At 41.8% G+C, this 23,042-nt stretch overlaps 1 protein-coding gene across 5 annotated transcripts in view; it reads left to right on the forward strand.

Annotated features, from left to right (window-relative positions):
• Window positions 1-23,042, forward strand: part of BCL2 (BCL2 apoptosis regulator) — a 208,406-nt gene that overhangs the window by 45,398 nt on the left and 139,966 nt on the right. The window contains exon 3 of one of the 5 annotated variants that reach the window (XR_002784789.2): window positions 13,723-13,872. The exons of 3 other annotated variants lie outside the window; for them this stretch is intronic. The gene's annotated coding sequence lies outside the window, so the exon portion shown is untranslated. One more of the 5 variants, XM_064294419.1, reaches the window with a different exon arrangement.

The following is a 23,042-nucleotide window of genomic DNA, read 5'->3' on the forward strand; positions in this document are numbered from 1 at the left end:
CTGCACCCAGCGGAGTGCTCAGTGTGTGGTGGTCAGCAGTCCTCTCTGCAGGATTTATCTAAAGCAGTGGCTCTCAGCTTTGTCTGCACATTACAGTCACCTGAGGGAAACTTTAAAGACCCTGGTGCTCAGCCCACATCTCATACCCATTTAATCAGAGTAGCTGGAGGACGGGGCCCAGGAATCAGTATTTTTTTAAAGCTCGCAGATGCTTCCCAGGTTACAGCTGCCAGTGTCACCTTCATCAATGCCCTCAACAGCATATGAGCACCTCTGTGGTGACCTGCACCATTAGGCAGATCTAGGCTGCAGTCTGGTTGCCCAGAAAGGTATCGCTGCAGAGTCTGAAGTAAGATTTTCCATTGGAAGAGGAAGGCAAATGCCAACTTTATTTTAAAAGTGCTCTTCATCCACCCAAGTCTAGAAAATGCAGTGAAGCCTGTGAGAGTCAGAACTCGATGACACTGCCTTGTTTTTCCAGGTTTCCCAAGTTTTTCGCCTTGATAGGGTACAGTCTCACCACTTTTGTATTGCTCATTCTTTTTTTTTTTGAACATTTATTGTTGCTTAGGTGAAAGTTTACAGAGCAAATTAGTTTCCCGTTCAACAAGTTATACACAGCTTGTTTTGCGACATTGGTTACAAACCCCTGAATGTGTCAGTACTCTCCCCCCTTCCTCCCTGGGTTCCCTGTGTCCATTCACCCAGCTTTCCTGCCCCTATGCCCTTCTGAACTTTACTTTTAGGTAAATGCTGCCCTTTAGGTCTCGTATAATTGATTGTTCTGAGGTGTATGTTCCTTACTGGTGTTATCGTTCATTTTATCGACTGTCTATTGTATGGCAATAATGTGATCTCCTGGGAGAAAGACCTGGCGATTTGGTCCTGTAAAGATTACAGTTTAGAAAACCCTATGGGGCAGTTCTCCTCTGTCACATGGGCTGATATGAGTTGGAATCGACTCAATGGCACCTTAACAACAACAATGTGATCTCCAGAAGTGATTTCAGTTCCAAGTTTGAAGGATGTCTAAGGGCATAGTCTCAGGGGATCCACCAGTCTCTGTCAGACCAATAAGTCTGGTGTTATTTATGAGTTTGAATTTTGTTCTGCTTTTCTCTCCTGCTCTGTCCATGACCTGTTATTGTGGTCCTGGTCAGAGCGGTCAGTAGTGGTAACCGGGCACCATCTAGTTCTTCTGGTCAGGCTAGTAGAGGGCGTGGTTCATGTGGCGTTTCCTTGAATCTTTGGTTTTCTTCACTCTTCTTTGCTCCGGACAGAAAGAGACCAATTATTGTGTCTTAGAGGGCGGCTTGCAAGCTTTTAAGACCGTAGTCGCTACTCACCAAAGTAGAACATTGTCTGTATGGATTATGGTATGCCAACTGACCTGGATGTCCTCCGAGACCATGGCCCCTAGCCCTCAAGCCCAGTATCTGAGTCCCAGGAAGTTTATGGTTATGGCTAAGAAGTTTTCATGACTGTGTTCCCTGTGTGTACTGTTGCATACATGGGTATATTTGTAGCATGTACAACTATATATATGTGTGCTTCCATATGCCCTCTCACCCCTGTTCAGCTTATATAGCTACCTATGTATCCACTCATACATTATTATTTGTTATTACTGTTGCTGCAGGATTGTTTATGTATTTGTATTTACTGTTGTTGCCTTGTCTTCCTTTACCTTTGTTATGCTGTGCTGACGTCCCCTATATTGTGTATTATCGCTCCCTTCACCAAAGGTAGAACGTGTCTATAATCTAGTTAGTAGTTTTCTTTCCTCCCCCTCCCATCCCTGGTAACCATCAAAGAGTGTTTCTGTCTGTGTGGAAACCCTTTATTGACTTTTTATAGTAGTGGACTCATATACTGCTTGTCCTTTCGTGATTGACTTCTTTCATCTGTCACTCATTTTAGTGGAAAATATTTGAGTTTTCCTTCTCTGATAGGTTTCCACCTTACGTAGGTTCCAGCTTTCCCAGGTATTACTGTATAAAGAATCCTGGGGGAACAGTTTATTCTCACATTTGAATGTGGCTTTACTTCTTCAGAACAAAACCTCATCATTTTCTCCACTATCAAAGAGGCCCTGTGACCTCTTGGGGCTATAACTGATCAGAAAATGTCGGGGTGGTGCATTGGGTGACTGGGAAAGTGATTTAACTAGTTTTCTATCTCACAGCCAGGTGACTCGGGGGAGACTGTGAGACCCCATACATCGCAGTCCATTGTGTTGGGGTGTTTCTGGGTTGCGATACCCATCTTACAAGACTATGTTAAGTGATTGTTAAAAACTTTAAAAGAAGAAGAGCAGATATAGTACGTTTGTACTCAGTTAACCACGCAGACTCTTTTTAGGCTAGGAAAATAAACAATTCAATTGGTGGTTTGTTTTATTACTAAACTGATAGAGTTGAACTGGCAGGAAGAGTTTGGCTCCCAGACTGGAAAAGGTTAAGTACTTTTGTCAAGGAAGGTAGAAACTCAAAAAGCATCATTATTGGCTGAATTTTACTGAAATTAGAAAATGACCCCTTTGATAGTTAGTGACCAAAGACCTTTAAAGGTAACGTAGAATGTTTTTAATTCTGAGAGATGGGGTTTTCAGAACTCTGAAAATGACATTTTTTTTGGCATTGGGTGTTTTTGTTGCTGTATTTATTGCCTTTAGTTCCTAGTAAGAGTAGTTTTCTGCTCCTAATTACCCGAAAGACAAAAACAAAACAACAACAAAAAAAAAAAAAACAAAAAGAGAAAAAAGCAAACAAACTAGAATTTAAAAAAAAAGAGGGCGGAGGGAATATGTCTTGAAAGTTTTATTAATTGCAAAATGAAGTTAAATGGAGCATTCAATAAAGTACTTCTCAGAACCAAAGGAGAATTTCTCAGAAAGGAGCCCATCAAAGTTGGATTCTCTAAAGCACTGGAAATCCCAGGAACAAAAGCCAAATGCCTGGGAATTGAGTTTCAGAAGAATTTTTGAATTGGTGGAATTACTGACTGTTCTAAAATCTGTCCAGCTAAAATGGGATTGTAAGTTTGGCTTACACAGACCAGGCACATACAGCTCTTGTTGTTATATTTTTTACTATCCTTGATTGAACCTTATCTGTGAACCAGGGCCTGTATTTTGACATTTGTGAGCTCGCTCTGGATGATTACAAAGATTCAGTGTCTTTCACAGAAGTCATTAGTAGATTGTGGAAGAAGGGTCAAGATGCCGACTATCTGGTGTTTTGGGTAGGTGAAATCCGTAATGACATCTGAGATGGTATTTAGATGTATGGTAAAGCTAACTTTGAAAATAAGATTTCCCCTCCATTGACATGCTTTGCAAACTTGACCTCACTTCAGGAGGGGGAAAGAAATGAAGTCCCTTTTCTTTATTGCTTAAACCATAGGCTAGCCTGAATGTTTGGGCAGGCTGTATAGGGTCATTATGAGTTGGAATCGACTCGACAGCAACGGGTTTGGTTTTTTTGGTTTTAGTAGGGTATTGCATGCAAATCTGAGTTTTTAAAACTTGGAAACAACCCTGATTATATTCCAGAGTAGGTCTGATCCTTTGGAATGTGAGAGAGATAAATACTAGTTGCAACTCACGGACTGGAATGGCAGTTTGAGGATAGTCAGAATTGCAGCTTAAACATCATCAAAGGGTGACCTGCATTTAACTCCCTTAATTGCTCATGTCAAGAACTTGGCATGACAGCCCTAACTGGAAGTTATTAAGTCAGGTAATATTAGTACTCTTTTAATCAACTATAATCTTTAATTTACCTGATCAGCATTCAACTCAGTTTAGCTAACAAAGACTGTGGCTGCAGTCAAGTTACACATAGGATACTTAGTAATTCTGATGGTATTAGTTACTGTTTATGGATTAACTCTAGTTAAGTCTTTACTGTAAGATTTACTGTAAGAAATTTCTTTACCAAAGGAAATTCTTGTTGGTATTTATGTTGAAAGATGAAACAACTTAGACAAATTGTTAATTCATTATTGGATGGGGGAAAAAAAAACTGTCAACAACCAAATGAGTACGCAAACCACAAACATACGGTGGACGTGTTGTTTTCGGTTTTCAGTGGGGCCCTGGTGGCATAGTTGTTAAGAGCTCAGCTACTTAACCAAAAAGTCGGCAATTCAAATTCACCAGCCGCTGTTTGGAAACTCTGTAAGGTAGTTCTACTTTGTCCTATAGGGTCGTGTGGATATAGCTTATAATAAATTGCTTCCATTTCTTGAGCCTTACAATATTCCAAATGATCTCCTAAGTGCTTTATATACAGTATCTCAGTCCATTCTACAACCTTGAGAAGGTTGACATTATCATCCTCATTTAATAGATGGAGAAACCAAGGCTTTGGAAGTTAAAAGAACTTACTCAAGATTATACAGTTAGCAAGTGGCAGAGCCAGGTTCAAACCCAGATGTGTCTTACCCCAAAGCCTGTGATCTCATGGATCATCTTCTGCCTTTTAGATCTGTTTTTCCTCATTAAAAAAATCATTTTTAATTTAGAAATATAATAAACATACCAAAATGTACATGAAGTATACGAGTATGCAGCCCAGTGGGTTATTTTGAAGTAAATATATTCAGGTAGCCACCATCCATCACTTTAAAAGAAACAGTGTTGCCAGCACCTAGATGCCATTCTTATGGTCCTCTGACACCCACAGCCCCACCCCTGTCCCAAAGGTATGAATCTTGCTAACATGGTAGTCATTTCTTTGTTTTTCTGTATACTTTCACCACCTAAGTATGTATCCCTGAACAATGTAGATTCCTTTTGCTTGTTGGGAACCCTGGTGGCATACTGGTTAAGTGCTACAGCTGCTAACCAAAAAGGTCGGCAGTTCAAATCCACCAGGTGCTCCTTGGAAACCCTATGGGGCCGTTCTCCTCTGTCCTGTAGGGTCTCCAGGAGTCAGAATTGACTCAGCGGCAATGGGTCTTTGCTTGTTCTTTAACTTTATATAAATGGAATTATAGTATATACTTTTGTGTGTCTGGTTGCTATTGCGCATAGTTAAGTGAACTTGTGAACCTTAGTGAACCCAAAGTTTGTTCATTTTCATTGTTTTATTCTATTATAAGAATTTACCCAGTCTATCCATCCTGTTGTTTTAGCTATCACATGTGGCGTTGCCATGTACATCATTGTACCTGTCCCTTTTTTTTTTTTCTCTTGGTATGTAGTACACACATTTCTGTACATGCCAAGGAGTGGGGTTGCTGTGTAGGTAAAGCCAAGCAGTTTTCCAAAATGGTTGTATAAATTTATGCTTCTGTTGTTTTGCATACTTTCCAGACTTGGAATTGTCAGTCTTTTTCATTTTAGGCATTCTGGTGTGTTTGTAGTAATATCACATTGCAGGCTAATGTTCATTTCTCTGATTGCTAGTTGCCTTTTTGTATGTTTATTGGTTATCCTCTTTTCTGAGATGCCTGTTCAAGTCTCTTGCCCATTTTTCAATCATGTGGTCTGTCTTTTTCTTATGGTTTGGTAGGAATTCATTATATATTCTGGATATAAATCCTTCATTAGTTACATATAATAGTTGAATATATTTTATTTATTTGTATATATAGTTGAAGATATTTTCTCTCCCTTTGTGATTTGCCTGTTTAATCCCTTAGTAGAATCTTTTGATAAAAAGAAGTTTTTAATTTTTGTCTTATTTTAATTTTAATGTCCTAAGACCCAAACTTCACTTTTTATAATAGATATTTAGTAATTCTCCTTTTACTTTCCTGCAGTGAAATTCATAGAAAATAGATCTTACCTAACCACATAATTATAAGTAATCAGTATAATGCCTTAACTGTTATATAAAGGAAATAGCAAACAGAGCAATTTATAGTAAAATAGTATTTCAATATGTCATGTAGGCATGGCTACCCTGGAAGACATGACAATGTTCTGCAGCCACACACAGAATCACCATGAATGCGACACCTATAAATACAGACAGCTGCAGATGTGTTAGATTGGAGCCTCAAAGAACATAATCAGTGTTGCCTTTAGTGATGTGGTATTTCTGAAACGGCGACTACTTCTTTAAAGTTCTAAATAAAATAAAGCACATCATTCCCTACTGCATTCCTGAAAGTCAGAGTCTATTAAATCTGTGCAGATAACACTCTGTTTCCATGTAAAACGGTGCTAAGTTTCACCTGAAGGAATGTCCTGCAGACATTGGAAAGTCAGAGGGGCCATGGACATTTCTTGTTTGTGCTGGACTGTCCCATGCATTTCAGGTTGTCCAGCATTTCTGCCCTAAATGCCGCTTGTTGTTAGGTGCTGTTGAGTGAACTGTGACTCATGGTGACCTCACGTACAACATAACGAAATGTTGCCTTGTCCTGGGCCATCTTCATGACTGTTGGTATGCTCGTGTCCATTGTTGCAGCCACTGTGTATTTTGAGTGCCTTCCCACCTAAGGGACTCACCTTCCAGCACTGCATCGGACAATATTCTGTTGTGATCCCTAGGTCTTTCATTGGCTGGTTTTTGGAAGTAGATTCCCTGGCCTTCATTCTCCCACCCATCTGTCTTAGTCCGGAGACTCTGCTGAAACCTGTCCACCACAGGTGACCTTGCTGGTATTGAAATACTGGTGGCAGAGCTTCCAGCATCATAGCAACATGCAAGCCCCCACAATCTGACAAACTGATGGACAGGTGGTGGATGGACAGACAGTGGTGGCAGATGCCACCAATGACACTCAATTGTTGTGTGACTTCCAGAACTACCCCCAAGATTTCCAGAATGCACCAAAGAGTGGTTCTGCTCCCACAGAAAACACCATTAGGGCCTGGTAGACCCTTGCAGGGATTTTGGACATCACTTGGGTTTTCAAGGAATCTGTTGCCTGGAAACGGGATGAAGTGGAGACATGTCTCTGTGTTCCTTAGCAAGGACTAGGCTGCTGGGATGTGAGCTGCAGAGGTCCCGAGCTGACCTCTGCCTTTCTACCTCATGTCAGACGTAGGCTCCACCCACAAGTCTGTCTGCTCCAAACCAGTTGCCCTTGAATTGATTCAGACTCCTGGCAACCCTGTGTGTGTCAGAGCAAAACTGTGCTCCATAGGGTTTTCAATGGCTGAGGTTTTTTGGAAGTAGATTGTCGGGCCTTTCTTCCAAGGCACCTCTGGGTGAACTCGAACTTCCTACCTTTTGGTTAGCAGCTGAGTGTGTTAACCTTTGCACTATCCAGGGGCTCTGTGCCTGCTCAAGGGCTGCCTAAATCACCTGCCAGGGTCTCTTGAGTGTCTCGGGGGAATCTTGCCCTCTATTGCAGCTTGGTACAATCTGTGTTGTCCTTTACAAGTACAGGTGCTGGCTTTCACCTCAAGCAGGTTTCAGAAGTATCACCCACCCACCCATGCACACACACATAAACATGCCCAATCCGTTTTTACTCCCCTTTCTGCGATAAGTAACAGATCTGTGCACAGTGGTGAGAAGTACTTTTGTAGTTACACCTCACACTTGGGGTGTTTGGCCAGGCGGCCTCTCCCTCCAAGCCTGACCCCTTCCACCCGTACCCTGCTACCATCTGCTCCAGTGTTTGCACGGGGCCTGGGGGCCTGCGAGTGTTTCCTGTAACTGGAATCCCCCAGGCCAGGCCTGCCAGACAATAGATGTATAATTGGATAAACTCTAAACTGGAAACTGCAAACAATGAAAAAGAAAACTACCCATAATCTGGAGTGCATGCTTCTCTGAGCCAGGCTGTTTACATATGAAACTACTTAAGCAAGTCTTTTATTTTTCTACAACAATGAAATTCATTTAGTCATGAAACTCAGGGGCTCTCAGATGTGTTTTAAAAAAGGGTCAGGGCTATATCGTAGTTAGCACAGAATGAAGATGGCAGGTCCAAGTTCTCTTCCTCTTTGAAGCCACCGATCTGTTCAGAGCCATGGATGAAAACGACAGTGTCATGGATTGAACTGTATCCCCCCAAATATGTGTCATCTTGACTAGGCCGTGATTCCCAGTATTGCGTGGTTGTCCGCCATTTTGTGATCTGATGTAATTACCCTATGCATTGTAAATCCTGGAAACCCTGGTGGCGTAGTGGTTAAGAGCTACAGCTGCTGACCAACGGGTCGGCAGTTCGAATCCGCCAGGCGCTCCTTGGAAACTCAATGGGGCAGTTCTACTCTGTCCTATAGGGTCGCTATGAGTTAGAATCTACTCGACGGCACTGGGTATTGTAAATCCTAGCCTCTATGCCTATGGTTATGATTTTATTTGGGAGTGAGCTGTCTGTTAATGAGGCAGGACACAGTTTACAGGATTAGGTTTTATCTTGAGTCAATCTCTTTTGAAATATAAAAGAGAGAAGCAAGCAGAGAGGAGATGAACGTTTTACCACCAAGAAAGAAGAGCCAGGAGTGGTGCAAGTCCTTTGGACCCAGGAGTCCTTGCTGAGAAACTCCTAGACCCAGGGGAAGATTGATGACAAAGACCTTCCCCCAGGGCTGACAGAGAATTCAGCTAGTGCCCTGAATTCGTACTTCTAGCCTCCTAAACTGTGAGAGAATAAATCTCTGTTTGTTAAAGCCACTGACTTGTGGTATTTCTGTTATAGCAGCCCTAGATAACTAAGACAGACAAAGTAGTGATGTTTGTAAATTGCCATGCCCAGGCGAAGGTGTGGCAGAAGTGAAAGGCTCTGTTATTGCTCTTAAAAAAAAAAAATGAAACCTAACCTTATTCAACACGGTCTCAGAAGTGCAATGGTCTTTAGGTCACCCAAACCGTGGCCATCAAAAATTACTTCCAGATTGTTCTGTATAAAAGGCTATTGGAGCACAATAGTGAATGTGTATACTATCCAGTAAACCAGTTGCTGTCGAGTTGACTCCGACTCATGTGAGTCCATGTGTGTTACAGTAGAACTGTGCTCCATAAGGTTTCAATGGCTGATTTGTTTTTGGAAGTAGATTGCCAGGCCTTTCTTCTGAGACACTTACGGATGGACTCCAACTTCCAAACTTTTGGTTAACAACCAAGCACCTTAACCATTTGCATCACCCAGAGACTCCGTGAGTACTGTTTGAAAAAAAAAAAAAAAACAGTTGCCATCAAGTCAATTCTGACTCATAGTGACCTGTAGGACAGAGTAGAACTGCCCCATAGAGTTTCTGGGGAGCAGCCGGTGGATTCAAACTGCCAACCTTTTGGTTAGCAGCTGTAGCTCTTAACCACTACGCCACCAGGGTCTCCGTGAGTACCATAGTGGCTTAAAAAATACTTTTTCAAGGACCACACACAAAGTTAAGAAGGCAGAATCGATTCTGTTCTTAGATGTGTCGATGAATGAATGCTTGGGCCCTTGAATGTAATAATAGCAGAAAAATACCCTTCACAGCATGAGCATAGCTGGATTTAGGATTTTCGGCTTTAAAAATTATGCTTTTATTTATATTTCCCAGTTAGGTTAACAAATTCCTGAATTTAACCAAGTAACTGAAAGTTTTATTTGGGGGGCAGTGAGAATAGTGGCAGAAATCACTACAGGCTGTCCACAGTGTCTTAGCTCAGAAGTAGCAGATTGAAGAAAATTTATTGGCCATTGGTTACCTTTGCTTCAAATACAAGAGTGAGAAGAGTTCAAATATTGACTGTTGCCAATATCCAGTGTGGGAAAAATTTTATTTAGAGTATCTTTTAAAAAGGTGAACCCCTATTAAACCAAAAACCAAACTAAACCTGTTCCCATTGAGTTGATTCCGATTCATAGCCACCCTGTAGGACAGAGTAGAACTGCCCCATAGGGTTTCCAGAGAGAGCCTGGTAGATTCAAACCGCATACCTTTTGGTTAGCAGCCATAACTCTTAACCACTATGTCACCAGGGTTTCCAAACCCCTATGGTAGATGGGTGTAATCAGAGTTTACCAGAAAGTCTCTGAAATCAGTGTATGAAATTATAGGCATGTAGTAGTATTATTGGGGGATCCCTTGTGGTGCAGTGGTTAAGTGCTTGGCTGCTAACAGAAGGGTCAGCAGTTCGAACTCACCAGCTACTCCGAGGGAGAAAGATGTGGCTTTTGGCTTCCGTAAAGATTACAGCCTTGGAAACTCTATGGGGCAGTTCTACTCTGTCTATAGGGTTGCCATGAGTTGGAATCAACTTGATGGCAGTGAGTTTGGTTTTACTGATTTTAGTAGGAGCCCTGGTGGTGAAGTAGTTAAAGCACTTGGCTGCTATCCAAAAGGTTAGGGGTTCAAACCCACCAGCCGTTCCTCTGGAGAAAGATGTGACAGTCTGCTTCCATAAAAATTTCCAGTCTTGGGAACCCTGTAGGGCAGTTCTACTCTGTCCCGTAGCGCCACTATGAGCTGGAATCGACTCGATGGCAGTGGGTTTGGTTTTAGAAGCATACTGGGTTGAATAATGCCCCCTCCAACATAAAAATTCATGTTCACCCGTAATCTGTGAGTGTGGCCTGATTGGGAAAGAGAGTCTCTGCAGATGTAATCAAGTTAAGATGAGGTCATACTAGATTAGGGTGGGCGCCAGTCTAATGGCTGGTTTTCTTATAAGAAAAGGGAAATGTGAAGACAGACGCATGGGGAGAAGACCATGTGATGACACAGCCAGAGATTGGAGTGAGGCTTCTACAAGCCAAGGAATGCCAAGGACTGCCCACAGCCACCAAGAAGCTAGGAAGAGACAAGGAAGGATTCTCCCTAGAGCCTTCAGCGGGAGCTTGGCCCATTGGTTTCAGACTTCTAGCCTTGAGAAGTGTGAGAGAAGCCTCTGTTGTTTTAAACCACCCAGTTTGTGGTATTTTGTTGTGGCAGCTCTAGGAAACTAATGCAAGTTGTGATCCAACTTTGGCTAAGACAGAAGATAGAAAAAAATGAGTATTTGATGGGAGATAAGTAAGAAGTGTCAGAGACTAAAGAATGGGGACTAAGGATGTAGAGTGTGAAAATGGCTTCTAAGGTTCCTTCCTGGAAAAAAATACAAGTTCTGATGGTTTCCAAAAGTGGCTTTTATTCTCAGAGATATGTTTTCCTTCCTTTTTGAGCAATATCATCTCAACAATCTTAGTTCGTTCTTTCATCCCCTCCTCACTCTTCCAGGATGCTTATAAAACCAAGAAACAGAAACCGTCTTGATCAGGAAGGATATGAAAAAGACCTCACGTCTTCATTTGCGACCATTGCCTGCTAGGTGAAGAAAACACTGTGTAGACAGAGAAAGGATGAGTCAGGAGCAAGGCTTTGGAGGGTCAGAGTTAGGGGGTGTAGCCACAGCCTTTGATCATAAACCGTGGACAGTTAGAGCTGGAAGGAACCTCAGCATCACCTTGTTCAACTCTCTCATTTCATAGGTAAGAAAAATAAGGTCTAAATAGCTAAGGAGACTGCCAGAGGTTGCGCAGCTAATTGGTGGCTGCGCTAACCACGTAAGGGTCCGTCTTTGATGAAGAACTTTCTGAAGTTCTTTGGATAGGCAAATGTAGCTGACACTCAGAGTGTAGGAAGGACCTGAAGGATAAACAGCATAGGCTGTTTGAATTCTTTATCATTGTCTGGTTTGTTTTTGACCTTCACCACCCCAGCTGGTAAGCATAAATTGTAGTTGTTAATTTGCTTTCCTTGACATGTTTGTGAAGGACTCTCTGTTGAGGGAGTCTGTGGGATTGGAAGGGAAGTGTTTGCTTCACACTGCAGACCTCCGCTCTGCGACTCCTTCCAGTTCGGCCTTGGACGTAGGCTGACACAACGCAGAGCCCAGGCTCCGGTCTTGAAACAGTTTGCATGATGCATTTTCCATGTGCTCTGGTTGATTGGTTTTGCTGGAAAATTTAACCTAGAAAAGCACTGTGACTCTGATGTTAGCCTTGCTCTTCATGCAGCCACTTTATACTCTCTCGATTTTCTCTGAAAAATTGGCCTCTTAGAAAGAACTCTCCTCTCCTAGAAAATGGACTTGATTTTCTTTTTTATAGCATTATGGAGATGTCGCTGCATTACCCAAGCCTCCTAAGAAGTGGAGAGGCTTCTTTTTTTCATTTGATCCCTGTCATTCCTGTGATTTTAGACAAGGTTGTAAACAAGCCATAATACAGAGGGACACCCAAGAGATGTACAACAGAAGCAGCACCAGAAATGGAAATTGAATTTATAGGCAGTGAGATAGGATAATTCGTTTTTAGATTTAAAAATATCCCCAAACCAGATGTCTGCTGTGTCAGATAGAGAACGGAATTGAGTTTGAATCCCAGTACCTCAAATAATAGTTTAGTGGAAGCTGCCTGCTTTGTATAAAATACATACATAAACTTGCTGCGTGTGTATGTGTTCAGCGGATAGATACTTAGATAGAGATAGAGATGTTGTTATTGTTAGGTGCCGTTGAGTCGATTCTGACTCACGTTGTGACCCAGTGTGTCAAGGTAGAGCTACCCCATAGAGTTTCCTAGGCTGTAATCTTTACGGGAATTGCCCTGGTGGCCCAGTGGTTAAGTGCTCAGCTGCTAACTGGAAGATTGGCAGTTTGAACCCACCAGCCACTGGAGAGAAAGATGTGGCAGTCTGCTTCCCATAAAGATTACAACCTTAGAAACATGGGGGCAGTTCTACCCTGTCCTATGAGTTTGGAATCGACTTGACAGTTTTTTTTTTTTAAATCTTTAACTGGAAGCAGATAGCCAGGTCTTTTCTCCTGCAGAGCCAGTGTGTGGGTTTGCACCACCAGCCTTTTGGTCAGCAGCCAAATGCTTAACAATTGCGCTACCAGGACTCCTTGATATAGATATGTAGATATATGTATACATTCCTTTCCAAACACACTAATTAAAGTATGAGTTTTAAGTCCAAAATTCTGGCCTGTGCAAATAATTCGTACTTTTAATTCTCTGCCTTAAATGTTGATAGAGCTGTAGACAATCTGATTGGCCCACTGTCTGCCTTTTTTCTTTGAGTATTTATTTGGTGTTCAAAAATCAAAATAAAGAACTTTTCTGCTTTTTTTCACGGAGAGCAAGAACTGTGAATGGTGTTTATCCAAAATTTTATGTTTTTTTTAGTCAACTTTTATTCAGTACAGAAAGTACATTTTAAAGAACGATATGTCGGTAGAACAACTTAAAAAAAAAAAAAAAAACGTTGCTGTCGAGTCAATTCCGACTCAGAGTGACCTTATAGGACAGAGTAGAACTGCCGCATAGGGTTTCCAAGGAGCGGCTGGTGGATTCGAACTGCCAGCCTTTTGGTTAGTGGCCCTTAACCACTGCACCACTAGGGCTTCAAAACAATGAAAGACAGGAGAATACTAAGTGAATACTGCTATTAAATGCCCATAAATTATTCCGCATTCGTTCTGTACCTACCAGTGTCTCAGCCACTGTCTCTGTCCTGAATTGCCAGAAACCAGATCCTGGTGTTGGATTTTGAACACATTTTTTTTTTTCAGGGTTGCATCATGACTCTTGGGAGGGCATCCTGTCTGAAACGGACTGTCTTCCTAGCCTGGGTCAATGGGGACAGGGAGAAATAGCATCTGTCAGCTGTGCTGAAGCTTACCACATGTGGAGTCAGGGCTCCGCCAGTACAGCTGCCACTCTCTGTGGCATCGTTGTTTCCACAGAGAAAAGTGTAAAGATGGGGTGGACTTGAAAACATGAGGCAGCGATGCCTTAGCCTTGACTTCTAACTCTCTCATCTCTCCTTTGAGGCAGGAGGAGTCAGAAGCACAGATGCCTTGGTACCTGCTCTGTGAAGTATAGGAGGGTTTCATCAACCCTGGAGTCTCCCGCTCTGTCTCTCCTGCAATAAATCTCTGTTTCAAAGGAAAGAAGAGGGATGGTTGTTAAAGCAGAAACCTCCAGGTCAGATCTTGTTACATCAAACTCCAAGATGAAGTCCAAAACCTTTTGTTGAATTGAAATGCTGGATTGGTTTGAAATAACTGAGGCATTCACTGCCTGAGGATAGGAAATCTTTCTGTTGTAAAAAGGTGGTTGGTTGGTTGGTTGGTACGTGGGTGTGTTTGCTTATGTAGAAAATGGGATGGGATTTGGCACAGGGTTTGCCTTTTGTTAATTGAACTCATAAAGCCGCAAAGCCTGACGCACCTCAAACCCAGGGAAAGTTCCATAGGTGAGTACATTCATACTTTTAGAGAAGTTTTCCTTCAGGTACAATTTCTTTCAGTTGCTTCAAGTTTCCAGAGTCAGCTCAAGTTTTCTTTCTTGTTCCCCAACACCTCATGTGCTTGTTTGCCATCTGTTCATTTCCATTGCAAACTGCTTGGTACACAGTGTTACTCTGTGTTAATTAGAACATGTGTCCCTTTGTAATTCATCGAGGGGAAGGGGTTAATGATGATTTATGTCCCTTTAATTGGTTTTCCAAGGAGCTCTGGTGGTGCAGTGGTTAAGCACTCGGCTGCTAACTAAAAGGTTGGTGGTTCAAAACCACCAGCTGCGCCTCGGAAGAAAGATGTGGCAGTCTGCTTCGATAAAAAGATTTACAATCTTGGAAACTCTATGGGGCAGTTCTACTGTGTCCTATAAGGTCGCTATGAGTAAGAATTGACTCGACAGCGCTGGGTTTTTTTTGGGAATTGGTTTTCCTCCAAACGGTTACATTTAATCTATTGTTTTATAAGACTTCCAGGAGAATGGGGAAGAGGAAGAGTATCTTATTTTTATTCTCTGTCACTTTACTCATGGATTTTTTTTTAACCTTGCTTGCCTTAAATGTTTGAATGTTAAAAAATATGATTCTTAAAAGTCCTTATTAAGTAGCAATACACACGATTATGTATTTAGCGTTTGTTGGTGGTGGTGTATGCGGCCGGGTTGATTGCTACTCTTAGCGCCCCTATAGGACAGAGTAGGACCGCCGCCTACGGTTTCCAAAGGTGCAGTCTTTATGCGAGCAGATCGCTAGATCTTTTCTCTGGAGGAGCTGTTGGTGGTTTCCAACCACTGACCTTTCCATTAGCAGTCAAGTGCTTAACTACTGTGCCACAAGGGCTCCTTATATAGTGTTTAACCAGTGAGCAATTTATTATTATGTGTGTTTGTTAATTTATTTTGGATAGGTAACATCTCTATTTGGTTCAGAATTCAAAAGGTCCAAAAAAGTATGCAGGGATGAGTCTTCCCCTGCTGCTGTCCCCAGTCACATGGTTTCATTTCCTCAAATTCTTGTAGCAGGGTGTGTGTATATGTATGTTTAGGAGCCCTGGTGGCACAGGGGTTAAGAGATCAGCTGCTAACCAAAAGGTTGGCAGTTTGAATCCACCACTCATTGGGGTAAAAAAGGGGTTAATGATTTTTTATATCCTTTTAATTGCCTTTCCAAGGACCTCTGGTGGAGCAGTGGTTAAACACTCAGCTGCTAACTAAAGGGTCGGTGGTTCAAAACCACCAGTGTCTCCTCAGAAGAAAGACGTGGCTTTCTTCCGCTTCCGTAAAAAGATTTACAGCCTAGGAAACCCTACGGGGCAGTCTTCTCTCTCCCATCGGGTTGCTGCGAGTTGGAATGGACTCGATGGCAATGGATTTAGGTGTTTTTTGGGGGTGTATATTTATGCTTATGTATGCATTTTTTATGCATATACGTATCTGTATGTATACATATACATGTATATGTACGTATATACTTATTTCCCCCTTTTTAATATAAAGGATGGCAAACTATACACACTGGTCTACACATGCTCTTTTTACTTAAATACATTTTGGAATTCAGTCCATATCAGTAAGCAAAGAGCTTCCTCTTCATTATGGCTTCATTATATTAAAGCCTTATAATTTATTTAACTAGTCCTTACTGATAGGCACTTTTTTTTTTTTTTTTAACTGATAGCACTTAGGCAGTTCGCAGTCCTTGGCTGGGACCAACAATGGTGCCATGGGCATCTTTGTATATACATTATTTTGTATATGTATATCCATAGAAAAAAATCCTAGAAATGGAATTTATGTAACCAATAGCGAGTACGTTTGTAATTTTGATTGTTTCTGTCAAACCGCACTTCACAGAAGTTACCAATTTACAGCCCTGCCAGCAGTGTGAGTAGATGTCAGAGTTTTTTTGTGAAAATAATAGGTGGAATAGTTATCTCAGTTTATAGGTTAACTTACCCTCTTTTACACTCAAAAATTTAAACTTTTGAGTATACTGAACAATTTAAAGTAAAAAATTCTCACACACACGCACATACACATGTATGTGTGTGTTTGTGTGTGTATTTTTTTTTATATGTATAAATTTTAAAGATAGATATCGATTTTTTACATTTTCCCTTCCAGCCCCTCAACACACCGGAAGTTATGTTTTGTTTCTAGTAAATTTTAGAGCTGATTTCTATAGTGCTGTATTTATTAATGATAAATATGGGTAAAATATGTTGGAAGATGCCCAGTATCGTTCTTTATGTGATTACCAAAAACATGTTGTTGAAATCAGATTTCAACTAAAATTATTTTTCAAAATAGCTCATTTCAAAGAAATCTAATCAGGCTTTGATTTGTAGGGGTACATTACATGATTTCTAAAGATATAGTATTTTAGCTCAGTTGAACTCTGGCATATGTTGCTTTTTAGTAAAAGTACACAGATTCTAGAGAAAGCACATTTTGGCAGACATGAAAATTTGCTCATTTAGATAAAAATCATCACCTTCTCCAGGATATTCTGTGTGTTATGCACTGGATGGAAATCCCTTGTGGCTATTTCTAATGACTATTGTTCTGCTGTGATAACTAGATGATCCTGTGGCCCCATCCCAGGTAGAAGGCAATGACTGTTATTTGTGCTGTTTCTCCTTGTCCATATTGCTTACTCACCCTCATGAAAATCACACCGATCTCTACAGATGGGGAAAAAACACATTCTCCATTTCTTGGTGGCAGTCGTTGTTAGCTGCTGTTGAGTTGGCCCCTGACTCATGGCAACCCCATGCACAACAGGATTGGACCATGCGATTCATAAAGTTTCCACTGGCTGACTTTTGGAAGTAGATCACCAGGCTTTTCTTCCTCATCTGTCTTAATCTGGAAACCTGTTTAACATCATAGCAACACGCAAGCCTCCACAGACAGATGGGCTAGGAGTTAAACCCAGATCTCCCACATGCAAAGTGAAGTTCTACAGTTGAACCACCATTGCATCTCATTTCTTGTAGACCTACCTTATATTTTACAAATATGTTGTTATTGCTGTTTGGTCCCACCGAGTCAGTTCCAACTCATAGTGACTCTGTGTACAAGAGAAGGAAACGCTACCTGGTTGTGCGCCATCCTCAAAATCGTTATTCTTGAGCCCATTGTTGCAGCCACTGTGTCAGTTCATCTCGTTGAGGGTCTTCCTCTATGTCATTGACCTTTACGAATATAAACGTATAATTTACACAGTTAAAAACTGAATAATAATCCCATGGCTTGGGTGCCATTTTTTCTCCCCTGCGAGTCCCCACCTATGGTTTCTTCAGGCCATGAAAAGAGATGGCTTCTTCGGCAAGTATAAAATTTGAAAACTGAACACCTGCTGGATCATAATAGCAGGAGTTTCCCTTTGGGATAAATATACTTCCCATTGCAACAAATGCTGTGAACAATAAAGTGATAATATTTCTACTGCCCGATCAGGAATCCAACCAATCTCCAGAAGGAAGTTGCTTTCAGTGTTTAATGATAGTTTTGAATTGTTGGAATATTCTGCACTGTCATGAAACTAAGCCTCCCTCAAATCTAGACTCACCAAAATTTTAGAGCTATTGGAGATGGTCCAATGTCTATTCCCAATTTTAGAGGTGAGGAGACTGAAGCTGAGAGAAGTTTAGGGTTGTTTGAGTGGGTAGGTGGGTGGGTGGGTGGGTGGGTGAGTGAGTGAGTGGGTGAGAGTGAGTGGGTGAGTGAGTGAATGAGTGAGTGGGTGGGTGAGTGAATGAGTGAGTGAGTGAGTGGGTGAGTGAGTGAGTGACAAAGCTGGCCCTCTTGAATCCTTGCCCCAGACCTCACCCAGCTGAATTGCTTTAGAAATCTTGCTTTAACAGGATTTTTCTAGTAGAAGTATATATGACCTTTTAGAAATTGGTTCTAAGATCTCTTAGTAAAGTCATTTGGTAGCTGATCCTCAAGTAGAGGTTGGTTTTGTTGAAGACCCTCAGCAGAAGAGAAAACTGTAGAATGTCTTTTATAAAAAATACCTAGACAAGTGCACTAGTGGGGGCAAAACCAGTTTATTTGCTGTCAGGTCACTTCTAACTCATGGTGACCCCATGCATGTCAGAGTAGAGCTGCTTCATAGGGCTTTCAGTTTTTTTAAAGTAGATGGCCAGACCTTTCTTCTGAGGCACTTCTGGGTGGACTTGAACCACCAGCCTTTTGGTTAGCAGCCATGTGTGTTAACCATGCACACCACCCAAAGACTCATGTTGGGGCAAGCACATCTTTTTAATTGACAGGTTGTAAATGACTCCCTTTTGGAAAAATGAAGTCTCTTTCTGGTGTTGGGGTGCTTCTACACAACTGTGACATCTCTCTAGTGGTCTGTGCTATGTGTGAAGGGAAAAGGAACAGGAGGGCAGACTGTTGGAAAAATAAAGTCATCGCCACTGATTACCTGGGAGCAGACATGGGTTGCCTCACCTGAAGCATTTAAGGAAACCTCTTGTAAGTACTTTTATTATATTTTTAAGAAGGAAAGGAGAGAGTGAAAGAGAAGGGAGAAGGAAAAGAGGAAAGGAGGAAGGGAGCAGAGATCTTATCTGCATCATAGGTAATATGCTTTCTCAAAAGCCCCCTGCTTGAACCAGCAAACACATTGCTATTTGATGGCAGCTACTTTTTTCTTCCACTTTAACCTAGAAACCCCTACAGGGCAGTTTTACTCTGTCACATAGAGTTGCTATGAATCAAAATCAATTTGACAGCACCTAATATGGCAACAACAGCAGCAGCAGCAACCCTAACCGCAATCCTGGCCTTTTGACTCTTAACTACTTGTCCGATACCTCCCAAATCTGTTTCCAGCCCCGGCCCTTCATCAAAAGTTCAGACACCTACAGATTACCTATGAGAGAGTTTAACTTCAGTGAATCCGGGACTTAGCCCATCCTCTTACCCTGTCTCCCAACTGGTTGCTTTTTCTGAACTCCTTTTTTCAATGAGTTGTGTCACAGTCCTCCAAATTGGCCAACTCAGAAACCTGGGAAGCACCCTTGTTTCCTCTTCTCTCCCACCCCGTACCCCATGCTGGTCAACAGGCTCAGTTGATTCTGCCTCCTTGATGTCTCCTGAACCCCCCACGTACACTTCCGCATTGCCACTGTTTTAGTTCTTAACTTTATCATTTCTTCCTTGAGTTGCTGCAGCCGTCGCCAGCTGGCCTCTTTGCCTGTCCCCAACCTGTCTCCCAGACTGTTGCCAGAGAAATCATTCTAGAAAAGTCTGTCCAACCATGGAATTCACTGCCTATAAGTTCTCCATGGGCTCCCCCTTGCCCATGGGGAAGCTTTCGTGACTGGACCATGCTCACCTTCACTGGCCACCCCCAACCAGACTTAGCTTCCGTCCAGGGAACTGGGACCTTTCCCTACCTCCAGGCCTTTGCTTTTCCTTCTGTGGCCCATTCTCCTTCCTCTTGCTTCCTTCTTCCTTGTCTAATTCCTACTTAGCTTTTTGATCTCAACTTAAATGTCACTCTTAGGAGATACCTTCCTTGACCAACCAAGTATACTTATTTAATAAATACTTGTGTATGTATAAGGAGCCCTGGTGGCACAGTGGTTAAAGCACTTAGCTGCTAACTGAAAAAATATTAACAGCCTTGGAAACTGTGGGGGCAGTTCTTCTCTGTTCTATAGGGCTGCTATTAGTCAGAATCCACTCGATGGCAGTGGGTCTGGTTTGGTTTTTGCATGTGTTTACTGTGTGTCTGGCAGTGTTCTAAGAGCTTCATATGTATTCAGCCATTTGCTCCTCAAAGTCATAGGAGGAAGGAGGGATTATTGTCCCCATTTTATGGATGAGGAAACTGAGACCTTGTCTGACTGGTGAAGTGGTAAAGCCACTGAGTGGGGAGCCCACTGCAAAGTGGACATTCTGACCACTGGGCTAGACTGGTCTTACATAGCACCCTTTAGATGTGCACCAATAGCTTCTCTTCCTAGCCCACTGACAGCAAGGCTGGGCCACAGCCAGCTTTGCCACTGTTTGGCTCTTGATTTTGATTTGTATGTGTTTTATATACAATTTAATTTTTGAGTAGGCAATATAAGCACATATTATAAAGTTGGAAAGATACACAGAATATACAGTGAAAAGTAATCTCCCTTCTAACCTTTATCCCAGCAACCACTTCTTAGAAGCAGCTACTGTTACCAGTCTTTTGTGTATCTTTCCAGGGCATAGTCATACAAATGTATATCTATAACCTATATGATTTTAGTTTTACATTTGTAATAGTATATTCTACTTGCCCTTCATAATCTGTGCCTTTTTTTCCTAAACAATATTTCTTGGAGCTTGTTCCACATCAACATCCAAGGAGCTTCCTCTTCTTTTCGATGGCTAAATAATTGGCCATTATAGTGATATGCCATTATTTATTTAATCAGTTCTCTTTGTTGGATATTTAGGTTGTTTTCAAGCTTTTGCTAATGGTAATGCTGCAAAGATTGGCCCTGTACATTCATCATTTAGCACACAAATGAGTTTATCTGCAGGATAAAATTCTGGAATTGGAATTTGGGGGTCAAAGGGTAAATACATTTATAATTTTGATGGATAGTGCCAGGTTGTCCTTCCTGGAGGATGCATCCATTTATTCTCTCATTAGTAATTTATAAAAGTGCCTCTTTCCACGTATCCTCCCCAGTGCAGAGTATATTAAAATATTTTGACGTTTTCCATCTTAATATGTTTAATTTCATTTCTCTTATTATGACCAAAGTTTGAGTATCTTTTTATGTGTTCATGAACTTTTTTGATTGCCTTTTCTATTATTTGACTGTTCATTTGGCTCGTTGGATGTTATTGATTTATGGCACTTCTTATATATTAAAGAAATTAGCCTTTTGTCTATGATTTATGTTTTCAATACTTCCCTGGTTTGTCATTTGTCTTTTGTCTCTGTTTATGGTGTTTTTTTCTTCCATGCAGAAATTTTTATTTTTATGTAATCAGATTCTTCGGTTGTTTCTTTTATAGCCTCTGGGGTTTGAGTCATAGTTAGGCTGGCCATCCCAACGCCTAGATTAAAAATTTCTCCTCTATGTGCAAGTGTGTATGTGTTGTTCCAATAGAGAATCAGTAGAACAGCTTAGAAAACAGGTTCTGGAGTGAAATTGAACTAACCTTTAGCCCTGGCTCCACCTCTGACTACGTTTGTAGTCTTGGATGCATTTTTTAAATGGGTTATTAATATCTACCTCCTAGAGTTACTCTGGAGATCAAGTGAGATGACATAGGAAACTGTCAGGTACTCAATTACTGATAGTGCCTTTATTGTGTGATTATTTCTGTCCAGATCCATTAATAACCCCACGAGGACAGAAGCCCATTCTTCTATTCCTTCGCATTCCTCTTGCCATCATGCCCCCTCCCCACCCTCACCCGCAACGAGACCTTAGTGCAACGCTCTGTGGGTAGCGCCTGACTGCTCGTTTTGATTGCTTCACTGCTTGTTTTGATTAGAGAGTAAAGGCCTGGAGTCCTGACTGGAGCCTCCTGGAGAGCCCCAGGTGCTTCTCCACGCAGCCCTCACTGGCCAGGCATCTGTTCTCACAGGCTCTTGTGGACCCTGGCACCTAGCAGGACCTCGAAGCTTTGTTTCTCTCTGTGCGTCATTAGTGAGTCCATGTTCTTCCCTCTGAATCCCCTGCAGCCCCTCGTCCTCTAGATTCCCTTGCTCCGCACATTCTCCTCTGAGGATATTCCTGCTCTTGTTGGGTAAATAAACAGCTGTGCCATCTCCCATTGCTGGTACCTTTCCTTTTTCTCTTTCACATTCTGAGAATTTGACACAGTGCACTCCGCACAGTTACCAGGAGCTGCAAGTCAGTTCCGACTCACGGTAACCCCACGTGTGTCACAAAAGAACTGTGCTCTGTAGGGTTTTCAGTGGTTGACTTTTCATAAGTTGATCGCCAGGCCTTTCTTCCAAGGTGCCTCTGGTTGGGCTTGAATCTCCCAACTTTCAGTTATTAGCTGAGCACATTAACTGTTGTACCACCCAGGGACTTCACTCTGCACACACACACACACACATACACAAACAGTTGTGCTGGAGTTGATTCCAACTCATGGCGGCCCCATGTGTGCAGAGTAGAACTTCTCCTTAGGATTTTCATGGCTCTGACCTCTTGGGAACAGATCATCAGGCCTGTCTTCTGACGTGCTTCTTTTGGTTAATAGTTAAATACTTAATTGTTCGTGCCACCCAGTGTCTCCATACTCCACAGGGTAGGTAGTAAATATTTTTGACCAAATGAGTTGGGAGAACTAAGAAGTTCGGGATGTAGATGGTGATCGAAAGAGCCGTAAGTCACTTGGCTCTGTTCATTCCTGCCAAGGACACAGGAAGGAAAAATCCAAAGTCCTAAGTTTTTTAGTGGACGATCACCTAAAAATTTCTATGATGTCAGCTTCGGTTACTATTTTTTGAAGTTTGAGTTAGCTGTCATAGATTTCAATTCCTTAAAAGTGTTCAGTATTATGCAAGTTGGCTAAAAACACTAGTAATTTCGAGGCAGAACTGAGAATTGGGCTTTCCTGTCCTGACTTTTATCTCTGTGACTTCCTTTTATCCCTCTTTGCCTCTTTGAATATTTCCTTTGTGTACTTAATTTTAGCAATGGCCCTTTGAAGTTCCAGGGATGGGAGCAGTCGGTAAGGACATCTCATGTTTAATTTTTCTACTGTCTTTGTCATTAATTAAAATATGTGTAAAGTTTTACGGGGGGGGGGTGTATAAAATGTTCATCATCACTACTCTGAAGAGACTAGTACAGTGCCAGAAAGAGAGAGAGTTTAAGGGCAAA

This window comes from Loxodonta africana, chromosome 11, assembly GCF_030014295.1.
Source record: "Loxodonta africana isolate mLoxAfr1 chromosome 11, mLoxAfr1.hap2, whole genome shotgun sequence".
NCBI lineage: Eukaryota > Metazoa > Chordata > Mammalia > Proboscidea > Elephantidae > Loxodonta > Loxodonta africana.